The following is a 19864-nucleotide window of genomic DNA, read 5'->3' as shown; positions in this document are numbered from 1 at the left end:
TGTCTTCTCCCTGGGAGCATCCACACACTGATTCTATTTTATGAATCAAATAGACAAACAAATAAATAAATACCTCTACCCAGGGCCATGGTAATAGTTTGCACTTGCCTCAAAGGTAAGGCCCAGAATACAGATCCCCAGAAGCCCAAGTAAAGAGGAGCTTGATAGTAGATCTGATCCCCAGCTCTCCTCAGTAAGATGGCAAGCAGAAACAGCAGGAGTCCTGAATGCAGCTCCATTGCAGTCTAGCTAGCTTGGCATCCAACAGAAAATATCAGGACCCCTGCCTCAGAAAAATGTAGAGGGTGAAGACCAATACCAGAAATTTCTCTCTAGACTTCCACAGGTACACCACAGATGGTACTCACATACAGAAACACACATGCACATGCATGGTGGGAAGGGAAATAGAGACAAAGTGAGGCTATGTGGCAAGCCAATTATGAAGCCTTGCTGCAGTTAGGTTTTCTTGATCCCTTCATCCCACCCCACCTCCCTTTGAGTTTATGTGGAACTTTATGTCTAGTAAAGTTATCATTTCACTTATAAATTGTCATGGCAGCCCAGGTTCAAAAGCATCTATGACTTTAGAGTGGGAAGCCTATCCAGACAGGCAAGAAAATGGAGAGAATAACAACAATGCAACTAGTACCAAAACACACTGAATTATAGGGAAAGCTAGTAATTTTAAGTGCAGTAATTGAAGTATTTAAGAAATAGCATCATGATACAGAAATGAGCAGACAGTGAAGCTCTTGAAGTAACTTTTAGTGGCATCAGGCATGGTGGTGCAGGACTTTAATCCCAGCAGTAGAGAGGCAGAGGCAGGCAGGTCTCCAAGAGTTCAAGACCAGCATGGTCTACCTATAGGGTTCCTGCATAGTCAGGGCTACATAGAAAGACCATGTAAAAAAAAAACAAATAAATCTCATACATAGTAGTAGCTCTATTTAGTTATGCACTTTAAAATATGATTATTAGACAGATGGATTAATAATTCTAAGGCTACTGCCTGTATAAGGCACTGGAATTCAACAATTGAGTAAATAATAGTAGATGGCATAGTCACATGTCTCACTGTTGGAATGTGCATTCACAGATAAGCAAGAAGGTAGACCAGAAGGATCTTTGTGATAATAGAGTAATCTGAGGCTCTTACAGATCTGAATTGGTTTACAGATATTTAGATACACGCACATGGTACATACAGAAATGTTTATTGGTGTTTGTGTATACACATAGTTAATAGATATATACAGAACCTTGCTCTGTTGTATTAAAACCTAATTAACATCCCATTACCCAGAAGTCCATATCCCTGTTTCTGTTATCATTTTTCACTAAATGGAAATAGATCTCTTTGAAGAAATGATGGGTTGCAAATCTAGGCAGTTCTGAGCCTGGAATATCTTGAAAACTCAAGGTATTGTTAAATACATGTAGTGTGATTAATAGTAAAGAATTGTTAACCCACTACCAACTGACAGAACTCTCAATGACCAAAACTGGAATGTTTGGAACAGTAAAATAAGAAAATATTGGACTGTTACCAAATGTATAAAATGCATGACTGTATTAACCAATTGAACTAAATTATACTTGGGGGTGTAGACAAAGCTAATAAGTGGAAGAATTCCACTTATTTCACAATATTATACATACAATTAATCTTCACACAGATTGAACATAGCTCCCCATAGGTTTTGTCCTAACATGGTGACTAGTTTCCAACAGTATGGTAGCGATGGGTTTTACAACTTTAAAATAGAAAGCCCGGACAGTCTGTCAGCTGATCAAAGTCAACATCAACAGTCACATCATTATGGTGGAATGTAACCTTAGATGCTGTGCTGAAAAGGGTATGTCACATCTGTGGTCATTGTTTCCATAACCTATAACTTCAGTCTTATCACAAGGAAGACATCAGCCATCTTTCAGTATTGTGACATTCTATGAAATAATTGACTACTACCTTTCAACTGTCAGGGTCATCAAAAGCAAGACAACTGAGAAACTGTCACAGCCTGGATGAATCTTAAGGAATATAACAATAAATATAACGTGGTGTCTTGGACAGGAGCATAGGAGACAAGTGAAGACACTAGGAAATCTAGAGAAATCTGCATTAACCTTTAGTTAATGCACGAGTGTCAGGCGCATTATTTGTAAGGAAGCTGCTGTATTCCTGTGTGATGTTCATGGTAGAGAACATAAGAAGCATGGCATGTGGGAATCTAAACTAATTCCTCAGGCTACCTATACATCAACAACATGCTTAAATGACATCTATTAGGCACTGAAATGTACTAATATGGTGATCAAGCTATAAAAACAGCATCGAGGGATTATCTATCATTTCTGCTAGTGACAACCTTCCAGTATGTTCACTGTTACTGAGGTTTCTATTCACATTTACATTTAAAGTACACATTTGAGGCTAATATAAGCTAGGTATTAGTGAAATTAAGATGTATTTTTCAACCTTATTCTGCGGTTATGAACGATATGCATATAGCTCTATGATGCAAGTGAAGAATTCATCATTCTGTTATAGGATGGAGGGCTTAATCTTAGGAAAATGAGTGGCGGAGATGGACTAAGCCGTCCCTAATTTCAAGTGCACACACTCCACACCCCAAATTCTGAATTATTAATATCGTTCTGCTTTGCTTTATATCTCTGTTGGTTACACCACCTCCTCTGCTCTAGAGCTGGTAGAGGAGTAATTTTTCGTTTAATATCTTCCGTGAACTTATGAAATTTCAGTGTACGATGCTGGGAAGATCCCCAAGGTAATACCAACCACATGTCATGATGCTCACAGGGAAGCCAAGATAATGGTCCCAAGTCAAATGAGGAACCTCCACCCTGCAGGATTGCTGGTGATAAGGAAAATCCCTGCTTGGAAATCACTTGGCTGGGAAAGAAACCTTGGCCAAACAGCAAAGATGGAAAATCTTCAGCTGCCTTTCCCCCTTAACACTACCAAGACCCTAGCTTGTTTGTTTGGGCACTAACTTAGGAAACAAAAGCGGGAGCGTGGAGGGAAGGAGATAACAACCTTCCTAGCTGGTGCCAAATAAAGAGACAAGGACAAGAGGGTTGTGTGCACCGACATTTATTTTTTTCACCCTAGGGAAATTCTGAGAAATCCATTGGGAGTTATAACCATCTCTAGATGTGAATTCTGCCTCTTGGTTTTCAGATATTACAACTTTCACCCAGGAAGTCTCCCCAAAATGGGGGGACCAGAGGGTAAGAAGAGCAAAGGGAGAAAGCAGGTTGTTGGGAAGCACATCTGTCCACTAGCAAACAGCACTGGAATCCTGGGATGACCCTTCTCTGTGTCCTTGAGTGATTTCTCTGTTCTAACCCTCTTCACTGAGTAGGGAGAACCTCGTTCTATCACAATAGCAAGAAAATGGGAGATCTAAAGCTTTCAGCTTTCATAACTGTTTTGACTGTGTGTGTGTGTGTGTGTGTGTGTGTGTGTGTGTGTGTGTGTGTGTGTGTGTGTGTGTGTGTGTTACAAGCAAGTGAATCGTGCTGTGCGGGATTTAAAAAGACCGATTTCCCACTTAAAATGTTTTTCAGAGTATTTGACTGTTTATCTCAATAGACAATCAGCCCTCAAATTCAGCGAAATGAACAGTACTGATAAGGAAGATGGAGAGGGTGGGAAACCCCCACAGTCACATGGAGCTGTCCAAACTGCCGCATTGAGAGGGGAGCGCAGAGAGCAAGGACTCTCTGCAGAGAAAGTCTGTCGGTCCCTTCTCTTTCGCTGCATAATCCGGCAATGCCGCGTGTGTAAAATCGTTCACAGAAGATTATTCTTCACTCCGGGTGCCAGCGTGCGTCAGGTGCAGCTGGCAGATGCGGTGGCCTGAGACTTAGAGCGGAGCGTCTCCCCCCGCGGCTCGCGCCGAGTGTGCTGCTCCGGCGGGGGATGACTTCATGCGGCCCGCCTGGAGTAGCCAGCGGCGGCTGCAGCTGCAGGTGGGGCGGGGGCCGCGCGAGCCTAGAGATCCCAGCACACGCGGCCAGACGGCAGGACGGGACTGCAGCCCGGGGCAGCCGGGACGCGCCTCTCCATCCAGAAGGTAAGCCGCTGGCGGGTGCCAGCCGCCCTGAGCCCGGCTTTCGGCCTGATTGATGACTGGCTTTGTAGGACCCGGGAAAGAAGGGATCACCCTGATGCATTCTGCAGTGGGAAAAGGAGTAAGGGAGTGAAAGGTTGATCAGCCTTGCATTGGAGATGGGAGGAGGGATGTTCCCTGGCAAACAAAGGGGCTTTCACCCTTCAGCTCTTAAAGGTCATCAATCATTTCCGTAGCATATTGGTTTAGACACTGAGGATGGTTCGAAATGTTAAACATTCTGAGTGCCTGTTTTACCTTTGTGTCTTCCGCCTCCATCTGATCATTCCCTGGCTTGGGAGCATCTTGTCCTTGGAAGCACTTGGGGAAGTCATCAGGAATCTTGCCTCTCTGTATGTCCTCTTTGGTTCTCTGCCATCCTTGGTATCACGGTGTTTCTTCATTCATCTCAATGTCATAACACCTGCTTGCTTCAATACTGTGCCTTTGGGATTCCCTCCTGGCGGAGGGAGGGAAAACTTCGCTCCTCTCCTGAGTTCTCCTTGGTGTGGACTGCACTTGTTTCCATCTTGTCTGCCAATCGGTTCATTGATTTTTCAGAGATGCTGTATCTACTCACAGGTCAACTCATCATACCTTATCCTCCTTCAGTTCCGTGCCTGACTTCATCAAGAACCCAAAATGGGCATTGCCTCTCTCAGGGTTCCTTATTGGGTATTCCCTTAACATACCATCACCGGTGTACTTTCCCCAGACACATGGAATAAAATGCCCTGCTTTCAGCTCAGGACCAACATGGTTTTATCTAACTGCCTTTCTTGCCTTCTTGCAGTCACTCTGGTTGGTTATTCACAAAGGCTTGAGTGGGAAAACAGACTTATCTTGGGCTATGCAGGCAGTTCTCTCTGTACAGACATAGGTAGAGGAACACTGGACATAGCAGTTTAGCCAGTTCCCTTACAAAAATTCTACCTTGTTGGGGTTTAAGAAAATTAGCTATGAGAGTTTAGGGCAACCATTCAAAAAAAAAAAAAAAAGTAGTGTGCTTGCCCTAAGATTCCTCAATAACCTCCAACTGGGGCTTTCCCATTGGCAGACAGAAAGCCAGGGGTCTGCCCAATCCCAGACTTGGATTATTTGGTCATCCCAGGTTTGTCTTCTTGACTATACATTCCTCCCATTCTGAACCTCCGCTGCTCCCCACCCCTGGCTCAAGTCCTTATTCTTGTTGTCACCTGGTAACATACATCTGAATATGGTGAGAAGCAATTAAGATGGCTGTTGGGGTACGCAAATGTGGTGTGCCTCGCCATCAGAGCAATTGCAGTAAGCCAGATTGTGGGGAGTCCGGGAGGCAACATTCCATTTAATTTAAAAGACCTGCCATCCCGACACTTGAAATTGAAAAGGCAGTTTGACTCAACAGCCATGCCATTTCATTCAGTAAAGAAAGGTAAAGCAATGAAAAGGAGGCCAGAATTTAAGCTAAAATGACACCTTTGCTTGTTTTCCCTTCCCATTGTCTCCGATTCTCTGAAGTCAGGCTAATTCTAGTGTGCACTGGTATTACTTTTGTAATCACAAATCCTCTTTTGAGAAATTCTCAATTTGTTCCTTTGTCTTCACCTTCAGTATGTGGATAGAGGGAGGGGATGCCCACCACAAAATGGCCCACTCCACAAACTGTCGGGGGCATTTTTCAGGAACTGAGGGGCATTTCTGTTTATTGTCAGGGTTTGTATTTCAGGCATTAAACACTTGAGGTTCTAGAATTTTACTAGAATTTCTAGTAAAGGAAACAAAGAATAAGATGAAGGGGGGAGTAATTCCTCACTTCCATGACCTTTCCAATTTAAAAATACTTAATGAATCAATCAGGTTTTTTTTCTCTGAAAAATAACTAACGATAGATACAAATAATTATTTTTTAAAAACTTAACTCATGTATTCTAAATCATAGTCCAGTTATATAATGATCACTTGATCCTGCGGGAACAAAAACAGTTTCTATACTGTTAAGCACTGTGCGTTTTGGTTATGAGAGAAATGCCTGAGAATATCCCATGGGTGGTTAAAAAGTCTAAAGCTCTGCTGTTTTGTTTCTGAAGGAAGTCAATTATCTAGCAAGAAATTGGTTCAGGATAAAGGGGCTTGTGCTTGGTGAGCTGGTGGGATGCCTGCCAATGTTTTCACGGGAGACTAATCCACTAGGTGACAGGCTGGAGGTAAAGGCACCTTATAGGGAAGAAAACCACTTAAAGATGGGATTTTCATTGTGGTACAAATGAGGACAGGACTCCAGATATGGATAAGGATAAGGAACGCCAGATATGGACCTTATGTTTACACAATTTTTGAGGATTATTTATAAATTTAAAGCTCTAACTAGAAACACACACACATTCACACACACACACACACTCACAGTCAAATTCACACACACATTCACACTCACACACACAAACACACATAAATGGTGCTGTGACTAGGATTGATTTATCACTATTTATTTTGCAAGTTTCTGGGGAGAAAACACACACACATGCACAGCACATATGCACACACACATGAATGAGCATACACACAAATATGGTGCTGTGACTAGGATTGATTTATCACTGTATTTCCTTACTTTACAAGTTTCTTGGGAGAAAAAGAGAGTTACTTAGCTGGTGTTCAGAACTGAAGAAGGAATGGGGAATAGAAGGCTTCACAGAACTAAGCACTAAACAAGCTGTGGGTGCTCCTGTATGTTTGACAAGACAGAATTGAAGTCAGTCTACTGCTTTCCAACCACATGAACACTGGCTTGGCAGGCAGTGTTATCAGAACCTTAGCAGGGGCAAATTGGGAGGTCTCGAAGTTGACATCTCATGACAAAAGAATATGTTGTGGTGTTTTATTGTTGCTAATAGATACAATTAAAATAGCCTTAAGTTGAAATAATGAAAGATGGGAAAAAAACACAGAGGAAGAAATGTCATTTGTGTTTACTCAGTGCCTCCACTGAGAATGAGTAGGGAAAACGTTGTTCTATTGGAATTCTGGGCTAAAATATGAGACCCTGTCTCTCAAACAACCACAAAACGCTACTTTGAATATACTAGTGGTATCTTAATGGATAGAGTTCTGCAATACTCCACTCTCTTCAGTATTTATGATAAATAATACCTCCCCTCATAGTGATAGCTCTTCATCCAGCTCACTAACCCTCTCAAAGTAGCCCACACCCAACCAAACATGAATTCATTCCTATGCATGCCTCCTCACAGCAGGCCTGGTGAACCATCCTGCCAGATCTTGAAGTGTGTTCACAGCTGCTTCTCACTCTTCCACGAAGTCTTCTCTGGTGAGATAAGCTTTCTTCTCCTTGTCTAAATCCCTATTGATTTCTATGTCTTATACCAATCTTTCATGTGAACAGGCACACATACAAAACAAAGTCCGGGACTCAAATCAGCATATTACCTGCAACCAATTTAACTGTGCCCAGCTATGTATATCCAAGGGAAAATGTTCATGGAGTTTTCATGACTAAAGGATTCATACTCAGAATACTGTGCTGATAAATGTGTTGACGAACATTGCCAGAAGTTGACTGTTACAGTCCACTTTGAGACACAAATCATTTATCATCAGAAAAATTTATATTTCCTTTACTTGTAATTTATTCTTAATATTGCTATCTGCAGTAGTTTATTTGTCATTGTCAAGTGAAGGAAACAATGATAAATTATGTTTATCTGCCAAACAGTCTAAGGAGATACAAATCACCTAGAATAAATAGAAGTGCATTAAAATTCTAATCTGGACTGTGAGGAGGCTGGAACTAGCTGGCATAGCTGCTGTTGGTTCAGACAGATGTGATTAAGAAGGAAAAATTAAGAAGATGGAAAACTCAAGAGGACACCCTCAGCTGTCACTTTCTTTACATTCCCTCTAAATCTTTTGGTTTCCAGCAAAAATGTGATCATTGTATAAGCACAAAAACTTAGTGTAAGTTTTTAAAAAGTTTTTATAATATCCACACTCATGAGATAAATTAAAATTTTATAATATATTTTATAAGTTTTAAAAATATGACAGTGTACACACATATAGGAAGCTAGAGTATAAATATTGTGTACAAGTTTTATGTATCTTAAAATTACTGTAGTAATTTTAATCATATAAAATTTAAAATCATATAACACATCAATTTACCATTTTTAACTTCTAATATTCTACAAACACCATGCTATCCATTTTCAGATGTTTTTCATCATCCTAAACAGACTCTGGGCATCCATCATTCTTCCTACCCTTCAGGCCCCAGGACACTCTGTATTTGTGTCTACAAAACTTTCTATTTTGTATCACTAGTTGTCTTATTATGCCTGGCTTATCACACTTAACATGATGCAATCAGAATTCATACCACTATGTGTCAGGATTTTATTCTAATTTAAAGCTATTTTATTCTATGCATATACTAGATTTTGTAACTTTTAGTGATACTTAGCAGTTTTCTATGTGTATGCCCTAATTTATTCAGTCAATAATAGTTGATAAGTATGTATTAAGTTCAAATTTGTCTTGTGATTTCAAGCCAGAGTTATGTTCTTATGGACATACCAGTTTGTATGTATATAACATAATGTTATATATACTGTTTATATATAACATAAAAGTTGATGCCTTTTACTTTTGGTTGAAGAATGCTTAAACGTTCATACTTGAATATGTAACCTAATTATAAAAATTGTGATCTTCAGCAGATAGTATTTATGTTTACTGCTGAAGCAGTTCCAGCAGTCTTGTAAATGAACCCAAGTAAGAAAAAGGAATCCATTTAGCATAATCTGAGCAAGGCTATAGTCTCACATTTTGTCATTTGTAGTTTGAGAAGGCAAACACTTTGCATAAATATTGGAAGATTCTGAGTCTCACATATTTTGTCATTTCAAAATAGTGCCAGTGCATTACAGATGTCAAGCCTTGTGATGACGATGAATTAATGTGAAGTGATCTGTAGCAATTTGTCTTAAGTTCCAGAAATGGGTCACTGTATCTAGCCTAATCTGAAGCATGATCTATTTTTAAATTCAAATTTATGAACCAGCTTTATGGTAAATTTTCTACTTTGTCTTACTGGTATATCCCTTTAGTTTCTTGGTTTTATTCTTCTCTCATATATTACATCCAAGCGCAGTTTCCCCTCCCTCCCCTCCCCCAGTCTCCCCCAGACCACCTCTATTGATGCTAATTACCAATATGTAATCAGGTAATGCTTAGGATATATTTATTAGGGGAAATGCCTTACTTACAGAGCTCCCTGGCCAATCGGCAGGAAAGTGGAGGGAGCCGAAGCAGCAGGGAAAAGAGAGAGCGGCTGCCATGTGAGTTCCCTAACTCTTTAAACTTCTCTCACTTCACCCTGACATCACCTTGACCACGCCCATCGGGCACACCTGTAGCCAGCCCTTAGGAGGCAGTCATGGTGTCTCCCTACACACCTCCTCTAAGAAAAGAGCAGGACTCCCCCGGACATCAATCTAACAAGGCATAAGAAGCTAAAATAAGACCAGGCATATACCATCACATCAAGGCTGGATGAGGCAACCAAGAAGGAGGAAACTGGTCCCACAAGCAGGCAAATGAGGGAGAGACAGTCCCCACTCCTACCATTAGGAATCACACGTGAACACCAAACTACTCAGCCATAACATATGCCGAGGACTTATGTGAGACCCCTACAGGCTCCCTGACCTCTGCAAGCCCCCTTGAGTGAGTTCTAGTCAATTGATTCTGTGGGTCATGTTTTCTTGGTATCCTGGACCCTCTGTTCCTCCAAACCTTCCTCCCCTCTCCTCCTCAGGACTCCCAAGCTCCCCCTAATGTTTGGCTGTGGCACTCCACATCTGCTCCCATCAGTTGCTGGATGAAGTCTTTGTGGTGTCTTTGATGAGGATTCTGCTAGGCTCCAGGCCTAGAACATTCTGCAGATGGACAAACTGTTGGTGGAAGGTTTTGTGGCTTGGTTGGCATTGCAGTCCTTCCACTTGAGGCCTTGATTACTTACAGAAGATGGTTGATTCCGGCTCTGTGTCCTCCATTACTAGGAGTCTTTACTGGGGTTACTCTTGTAGATTCCGTAGTTTCCATTGTAGTACGTTTCTACCTTGCCTCCAAAATGTCCCCCAATTGCAGTCGTTTCTCCCAGTATTCCACCCCCAATCTAATCCTTCCTATTCCCAACCCCACCAACCTGTACCCTCCCCCCACAACTCTCACCCCCTCACCACCAGGTAGTCCACCCATGAAGTCTATTCTGTTTCCTCTTCCCGGGAGATCAGGGAAATTCTTGCGTCCACACTAAAGTCCTCCTTGTTACTTAGCCTCTCTGTATATGTGGATTGCCCCAAGATTATGCTTTACTTTACAGCTAATATCCACTTACAAGTGAATCCATACTTTGTCTTTCTGGGTCTGGGTTTCCTCACTCAGGATGAGGTTTTTTGTTTTGTTTTGTTTTGACTTTGTTTTTGTTTTCTACTTCCATCCATGTGCTTGCAAATTTCATGACGTTATTTTTGTTTGTTTGTTTTGTTTTTCAAGACAGAGTTTTTCTGTGTAGTCCTGGCTGTCCTGGAACTCACTTTGTAGATCAGGCTGGCCTCCAACTCAGAGATCTGCCTGCCTCTGCCTCATGAGTTCTGGCATTAAAGGCTATTGCCACCACACACTGGCTGGGTTTTTCTTGTTTTTTGTTTGTTTGTCTTTTGTCTGTTTTGTTTTTAAATAGCTGAGCAATACTCCATTGTGTAAATGTACCACATTTTCTTTATCTATTCTTCAGTTGAGAGGTATCTAGGTTGTTTCTAGTTTCTGGCTACTATGATTAAAACTTCCATGAACATAGTTGAATAAATGTCTTTGTGGTAGGATGGAACACCCTTTGGGTATATACTCAGGAGTGTTATAGCTGTGTCCTAAGGTAGATTTATTCCAAATTTTCTGAGTAATCTTCACATTTATTTCCAAAGTGGCTGTACAGTTTGCATTCCTACCAGCAATTGAGGAGTGTTCCTCTTGGACATCCTCTCCTGCAGAGACTGTCACTTGTATTTTTGATCTGAGCCATTCTGACAAGAGTAAGATGGAATCTCAAAGTCGTTTTGATTTGCATTTCTCTGATGGCTAAGGATGTTGAACATTTCCCAGCCATTTGAAATTCTTTGTTGAGAATTCTCTGTTTAGATCTGTACCTCACTTTTAGTTTTGATTATTTAGCTTGTTGACATCTAGTTTCTTGAGTTCTTTATATATTTTGGATATTGGCCCTCTGTCAGATGTGAAGTTGGTGAAGATATTTTCCCATTCTGTAGACTGCCATTTTGACCTATTGACTGTAGTTCCATTTATTAATTGTTGATCTTTGTGCCTCCATTATTGTTGCTCTGTTCAGGAAGTTTTCTCCCATGTCAATGTGATAAAAACTATACTCCTACTTTCTCTTCTTGAAACACAGTTGAAAAAATCCACCAGCTATGACTTAATCTGAATTGTCCAGTATTTGGAATATGGAGAGCATGAATGGAACTGGGGAATGTCTTGTACAAAGGAGGAAAAAAATACTATGATATAAAGATAAAAGAATGGTTGTTCTGGTATATATTTAAGGGAGATTTAAAACTAATCAGATGCAAGAATTTGAATTTAATGAACAAAATTATTCCACAAAGTAGTTGCCCTAGGCAGGTTAACAATGATATTTTATGGATGTGTTTCCTTTTTTGCTAGAGGTGGAGAGACTTGTTGATGAACAGTTCTCTTCTTACTTGCTGTTGTCCTTATTTCCCAGAAAAGCAAACTTAAAATACCCACTCTGACCTTTGCCTATATGAACAACATAGGCACTTCTTAAACAATACATGGCAGCAGCTATGGGAAAAGTTACAAACGTTCAGCTTTTTATTGACATCATAGCTGCAGTTTATGCAATCTACTGAATTCCTTCTGATGTATAACTTTGAAACTAACTGAATAAACAGAGAAGTCAGTAATATCTTTATTGCCTTTTCCTATACTTTCATCCCTGTTCCTTTGCACTTACCTTTTCTTGATAAGTGTAATATAGAAAGGGAACAGCCAGACCTCAAAACTTTTGTGCAATTACAAACTCAATCCTGCTAGAATTTGCAGAAGTGCCCTTAAGAGCTGGTGCGTGTCAAAAAGAATCGCTGGTAATCATCTTGCCTAGTCCTTAAACCTGAGTGCAGATTTTAGCTACTGTCTGGTAATAATGTCAGTAAGAAACCAAAGTTTTATAACAAAATTACACCTTTATGTTTCTAATTATATAGAGTATGCTTGCTGTTCTTGAGAAGGCTTTATTCTGTAAAGACTATGCTAGCATTCTCCTCAAAAGTGAATTTTGACAGGTCCTTATCAACAAGTGTCATCTCATTTGATGGCTCTCAATAGTTTGAAACACTGTGGCTAGAAAGATGGCTCAGCCATTAAGAAGAACACTGGCTGTTCTTTTAGGGGATCTGGGTGAAATTCCCAGCACCTGCACGTGATTCACTACTGTCTGTAACTTCAGTCCCAGGGGATCTGGCACTTTCTCTCACTCTTTCTCTCTCCCAGAAACCAAAACCTAGTCATTTGAATTCAATTCCATTTATATGATGGTTGGAGCCAATAGACCTGTAATACCATCCTGTGGCTCTGTGAAGTCACCCCCAAATTAAACCTTGTGTAAAATGATCCGACAGAGGACAAGCTCATTGAACAGGGGGATGTTCAATGTCTTGATTATCTTAGAAATAAAAGACAATAACCTGTCACACAAAATATTTGCAGTGTTTAAATTCTCCTTCCTAGTAAGCAGCATGGGAAATAAGAAGGCAATGAAATGTCATGAAAGAAAGAAGTCAAGTGATTTCAGATGTATAAGGATAGAGTAGATTTCTTTGCTTTATTTTTTTCTTTTCTTTCTTTCTTTTTTTTTTTTTTTTTTTTTTGGTTTTTCGAGACAGGGTTTCTCTGTGTAGCTTTGGAGCCTATCCTGGCACTCGCTCTGGAGACCAGGCTGGCCTCGAACTCACAGAGATCCGCCTGCCTCTGCCTCCCGAGTGCTGGGATTAAAGGCCTGCGCCACCAACGCCTGACATTTTTTTTTTTTTCTTCAAGCAAATTGACAGTAATTTTACACAGCATCACAATGTAGCTCTTTGGTTGTTTCTGAGATCAGTTAAAATATGTACCCTGACCACTGGGCTCTCTAGTTCCCTTTCTGTGTCTTTTTCTTTTGAGGAGTTTGGGCTACCACTTAAGTTCTCAGTGTGTTAAATACTAGCAAGGTGAGTTACGGTAGGTTGCTATATCTCTGTGAATTTTTTCCTAAAATTAAAAACAGAGACATCAGGGAAGTTGTTATAATTAAAGAAAATAACGTAAAAAGCCAGGTGTGGTAGTGTCTGCCTGTAACCCACATACTCATGAGGCTGGGGCGAGAGGACTACCTGTTGCCTGGATGATACTGTGAAGCCTGGTTTCATAAACGAGCAGAAACAATACAAATGTAATTTGCTGTAAATTCTGATAGCTGCAGTACTGAGTAAAGATTTTCCATTTTTATTATTTTTTTCTTGTGAGAAGATTATAATGAGACCTTGTTACATCTTTTCCCAAGGGATCCGGCAACATAAGCCAAACTGAGCTGTGAACATGCCTGAGCCTCCCTGAATGCTATTTCAAAGCAAAGGGCTCTGATCCTACAGTCCTGTGGGAATGAGGCTTAGCTTCTATTTTTGACTCTGAAGCAGTTGATTGGATAATCTGACACAAGTGGCTGGCATCTTCTTTCCTCTGAATTATGTCGAATGTCTACTTGAACTTCGCACTGACTCTGTCAGAAATGGCAGCGCGGATGTTTTGCGAGGGTGTTGATTTCAGAAGCCCAAGTGCCATGAAGAAATGGAGCTGCCTCGTCCCTGGGGAAACACAGTTGCTGTTTTCTTTTCCCAGTAGCCCTGTTGAATCCCCAGGGAAAGAACAGCTTTAATCCATAAACACTGCTAATGTCTGCCTCCTCCTCGAACAGGGGCCGCGGCGACTGCTGCTCAGCATCTGGAGAAAGGACAAATCTTCTTAAAAACAAATTTTCTTTTAGTTTTTTGATGGTTCAATACAATGCATTATGAACATACCTTTTAAATGTGTATACATAGGTGAAATTTTATATAGCTAATCCAAATAGTTACATTATCAAAAAAAAAGGAAAATTAATCTGTAACTATATGGTACATGGCACAGAACTGGTTTTGGTCTGTTGTATATTTTTATATTTGAAGCTCACAAAATTTAGTATTCACAGAAATTTTCATTACTAGGTACAAGTAATAAGATTTAATTAACAACATCTTTAAACTAGTATTTCAAAAATTCATTGCCTGAAACACAAATTCTCTGATATGATGACTATTAAGGGAATTCTTGAAAAGCAGATCTCAATTTTTGTTTTTGTTGTATATCTTTCTCTTATTTACATGGACCATTTATTTGTGCTTAATGAAACTAGTGCAAACCCAGCAAATTATTGTAGAGTATGCAAATCACAGTTCAAAACTGTTATGTCAAAGCTCGAGGGAAGGCTCAGCCGCTAAGAGTACCTATTGCTCTTTCAAAGGACCCAAGTTTGTTTCCCAGCGTCCACACCCTATAACTACTTGTAACTCCAGCTTCAGGGTAACAGTGTTCCCTTCTGGCCTTCACAGGCACCTGTTCTCATTTGAGATGTCTGTGGTGATTGACAGTTCCAGTTACATTTGCATTGATTCACTGTGACTAGTGATCGCTTCATGTTTACCCAGGGATAGAATATCATAACCTCAGGAGAAAAGCACAAGTCAGTAGTGTATATCTCCTCAATTCAAAGCCAATACATGGACACAGTAAATTCATTAGGTATTCCTCAAAGGCTTGATGTGGGTCTAGTCTTATTCTAAAATGTTATATTGACAACAAGGAAAATACCTGTGTGGAAGATACACATTTCAAAATTTGTACATTTATTACAGGCTTATTGTGCTATAGGAGAATTTCCTTGAGTAATTATTTACAGATTATGTACATGTATGCATTCATGACCTTTCTACTTCAAATATTTGGTCACTACAAAGTTGAATTTCATTAAAGTTTGAATAATGCATTTTTGCAGAATCAGTTTTTACAAAGAAAGCTTACTTGCATTTTAATATATTTACATGTACTATGTCAAGTTTTGATTATAGATATTTATTTAAATGTGTAATAAATATATATTGCTAGCATATAACTACTACTCAAATATGGAAGAATAGAGACCTGAATACTGGACTTTTAGCTTGAGCAGCATACTAATTTTGATGGTTTTTTCATTAACTAAGCGTTTCAGTCCTTCTCATCAGGTTTTCTCTTTTGAGTAATATGTTGTCCAATGCAAGGAATTTTTCTGCTATGTCTGTGTTTCAGGCCATGTGTCCCTCAAGTGTTTATATTTGAACAGCGTGTTATGGAATGTAGACATGGCCCCGGCTACTGCATTATCATTGGGTATGTTTTCTATGGATCCCCTGCTTTTCATGTTAGAGAAGGTAGAGAGAAAGGGAGGACACCACCTGTGCTCTACCATGCTCACCTTTTCTGTTCTTGACAGAGTGCCCTTCATTCTGAAACTAAAGTCTAAGAATGGAAGTCACTGAGCTCAAACTAGGACACGGGCCAAATGAACTGTGATTTTTTTAAGTCAGAAAACCAAATCTGGACTGACATTTATTCATATGTCTTCATCACCCTAACTCAAGGAAAATATTAGCCAGACTTTTAAAAATAGCTAATTTCTGATTTCAATTATATATATTTATGTCCAGCTACACCATAAATTTAGTTGCATAACACTTTCATGTAAATACTTAATATAACAAATACCACAAGTTACATAGTTACACTGGCTTTGTTTTGCATTACCTTGAGTAAATTTATAGTAAAAAAACAACCAACCAACCAAACAAACAAACAAAAAACATACTTAAAGGCCAGACCCATCAACTAGAGTAGAAAGGAAAAGGAAAACTCTGTTTTAAAACTCTTCCTCATAATAAATTTCTCTTAGTATTAATGATATATAAACTGATAGATGTGTGTATATTTGGAAATTTATAAAGTAAATAGTTATGTATCAACAGCGTATTCACTCATAGTCCTGCAGGATTGTGTTAGCTACTGATGTAGACATGTTCATTACAGTACACTTGATGATATTTCCACAATGACAGAACTACTTGATGAAGGATTTCTCAAAATTCACTATGGTTAAATGACACAGTTATAGTGTATTTAATCATGTACTAAATTGTACAAATGGAAATTCCTTTTAGAGCAAAAATATTTATAATATTATTCAATATTATATTTCACATAATATATATTGCCTACAATTTAATGTTGGTCAACTTAGACTTTTCAACTTTACAGGACTTTAAAAGCAGCTGCAATTTACGTTAACAGCAAAAATCCCTAGAACCATTCTCTTTCTAACTTTAAAAACAGTGCTTAATAACCACTGTAATAACTGTAACTCAGCAGTTTACTATAAAGTAGATTTATCTTTAACTCAACTGTAGGCTTGGGTGTGCATTCCAAATATATATATATATATATATATATATATTGTGTGTGTGTGTGTGTGTGTGTGTGTGTGTGTGTGTGTGTGTGTGTGTGTACATAGGTGAGATTAGTACATATTGGTTTCTGGGTTAGTTGTACAGAAAGTATCTTCATCTTTGGATGTCGTCTATTCACTGCAGGTTGATTACATCATAACTCTGTATCTGTGGTTTGTATTTCTTGTCCATGTCAACTCTTCACTAACAGCAATGATAGTTTAGGAATTTTAGTTCAATTCTAGAATATTAACATGTTGAAAGTACTACAACTTTAGGGTCAAAGAAATTTGAAAGTTACTGATGTTACTGATATGATTTCTTGCACTTGCTATTTGAAATTTCATATTATAAAATATTCCCTCATTTATAGTTTTTGCTGCCTTAGGCCGGCAGTGGTGGAGCACACCTTTAATCCCAGCACTAGGGATGCTGAGTTCAAGGCCAGCCTGATCTACAGAGAGAGTTCCAGGATAAACAGAGTTTCACAGAGAAACCTTGTGTCAAAAAATTCATGATAAATAGTAGAGTTTCTGCCCCACTAATCACATAGCATTATATGGACAATAATAAAATGATATAGGGTTTGGGAATATAGCTAATACAATGATTTTTTAATTGTCAGGTACCTATTGACTATAAAAATATATTTGATATTAAATGTTTTCAAATTATCATACTATATAAGCGTGACCTTAATAATATTAACAAATGACTTGCAGTGCTTATTCTGTCTTACTTTATGACTCTCAGAAATTATTAACAGAGTATATGATAAGTAACATTTCTATAAAGTCCATTTAGAATTTTTAAATTTCTAGTTCTGTTGCCTTAAAATCTAATATATAAGTTCATTAAAAGGATAAATCTAGAGTTTTACACAAGTTTCCCAATAAGTCAGTCACTTCAACCTTACATATAAAATACTTTTAAAACTCTGTATATGGTCTTTAATTAAATGTAAATATTTGGATAGTCCTTGAAACATTTGATAATACTAAGTGTTCAAGGATGTGACATCCCTTAAGACCTTTGGATTTCCTTTAGTTATTAGCAGTAAATTATTTTATTCATTAAAATAATAGCTTAGAGGTACTTCTTTAGTTACAAAATGCATGGAGCAGGAAATAACATAGATATGAATAACCAAATTTCATTTTGATAAAGTGCCAAGCAAAAACATTACAAAGCAGTTAAAGATCTTTATTAACAAAATGTTTTGAATACCATATATGTATATGTTTGTCGGGGGAAAGAGAGAGAGAGAGAGAGAGAGAGAGAGAGAGAGAGAGAGAGAGGTCCAAAGAAATTTGAAAATTGAAAATTCAGCTGTGAGTGCTTAAGCCAAGAAACATAATCAGTGTACTCTCATCTGCTGTACCAAGTACACTGAACATATATAAACTGCTTCCAGATATCAGTAGGGATTAATGTGTGTTTTTAATAATTGAATATTTTAAAAAGTGAGGCAAAGATGCAAAAATGTGAATGTTTTCTTTTTAAAATATCTTTTTTAGTAAAGAGTTATTTTTTTATTTTACATACCAATCCCAGTTCCCCTTCCCTCCCTGTCTCCTGACTCCCACTTCTCCCCCTTCCCAATCCCTTTGGGGAGTCAACAAAGTCTGGTATATCAAGTTGAGGCAGGACCAATCCCCTCCCGCTGTATCAAGGTTGAACAAGCTATCCCACCATAGGGAATGGGCTCCAAAATGCCCATTCATGCACCTAGGATATGTCCTCATGCCACTGCCAGCATGCCCACCCCTCAACAGATCAAGCCACATAACTGTCACCCACATTCAGGGGGTCTAGTTTGGTCCCATATAAATTCCCCAGCTGTCAGTCCATAGTCTCTTGTCTGAGCTCCCATGTTCATGACCCTCATCCTGTTCATATGATCCCTCCTCATTTTCAGAGTTTCCATTGAGAAGTCAGGTGTAATTTCGGTAGTTCTGTCTTTATATGTTACTTGGTCTTTTTCCTTTGTAGCTCTTAGTATTCTTTCTTTATTCTTTATGTTTATCATTTTGTTTATTATATGTTGAGGGAATTTTTTTTGGTCCATTCTATTTTTTGTTCTGTAAGCTTCTTGTACCTTTATAGGCATATCCTTCTTTACGTTGGGAAAGTTTTCTTCTGTGATTTTTTATTATGATTTTTCTGCCTTTGAACTGGAATTCTTCTCCTTTTTCTAACCCTATCCCAGATTTCCTGGATGTTTTGTATTAAGAATAGTTGTATTTAACATTTTCTTTGACTGATGAATCTATTTCCTCTATCATAGCTCTTCCTCCAGGGGCAGGTGGGGGTCTATGACTCTTCCTCCAGTTGTAGATGGAGCATGTGACTCTCTTGGTTGCTGATACAGTGGGGAATGGTTAGGTGGAGGGTGGGGAGCTTGCTGCTGCCTTTTCACTGGGCCTGAATAAATACAATCAACTGTGTTTTAGAAGCATTATATAATTCCCACAACATTTCAGTGTCCATCCTTTCACTGGACCACACCAACTCTAAAGCTGGAAGAACAAGAAGCCCAATAATGTTTCAGACAGAGAATTTGAAGTTCATGGAGGTAATGTGCCAATTTAAGAAGTGTCCATAATAAAGAGCAGAGCCAAATTCAAACTCATTTCAAGGCATGGCCCAGGCAGTGCTTTCCTGTCTGCTAGAGTATGAAAGTTACGATCACAAAAATGACAACTAGGCTTCAGTCTGCTACTGAGTGCCGAGTCCCCGACAGTCCTCACTGCAAATTGCACCGGGAAGACCTCTGTGCAGGTTTTGTATCAAGCCAGATGGACCTGGCTAGCATCCTCTTGAGTGTGATTCACTCTTCCTCCCCACCCCAACCATGTCCTAGTTCATGTGCCTTGTGACTATCAATTACTTCTGAATATATCATACATACTTCTTGAAGATTGCAATGTGAGAAAGCAAACACAAAAAGTACTGGTGGTGAACCTGACGAATAAAATTCCAATCCTGTGAAATTGTACTTGTATAATTCTACCATTACTGAGGTCTTATTACTTGATTTAAGTATATACACATTTACTAGGTCCAATTTAAGAT

General features: G+C 39.0%; 1 protein-coding gene across 2 annotated transcripts in view; it reads left to right on the top strand.

Moving 5' to 3' along the window:
* Nucleotides 1–3951: 3951 nt before the first annotated feature.
* Nucleotides 3952–19864, top strand: part of Pkia (cAMP-dependent protein kinase inhibitor alpha) — an 80702-nt gene continuing 64789 nt past the window's right edge. The window contains exons 1-2 of one of the 2 annotated variants that reach the window (XM_035439996.1): nucleotides 3954–4103; nucleotides 7373–7449. The gene's annotated coding sequence lies outside the window, so the exon portion shown is untranslated. Of the gene's footprint in view, nucleotides 4104–7372; nucleotides 7450–19864 lie in introns of both variants that reach the window. The other variant, XM_027398785.2, reaches the window with a different exon arrangement.

This window comes from Cricetulus griseus, chromosome 2 (genome assembly GCF_003668045.3).
Source record: "Cricetulus griseus strain 17A/GY chromosome 2, alternate assembly CriGri-PICRH-1.0, whole genome shotgun sequence".
NCBI lineage: Eukaryota > Metazoa > Chordata > Mammalia > Rodentia > Cricetidae > Cricetulus > Cricetulus griseus.
The sequence above is the reverse complement of the archived record's forward strand: the minus strand, read 5'-3'. Positions and strand labels throughout refer to the sequence as shown.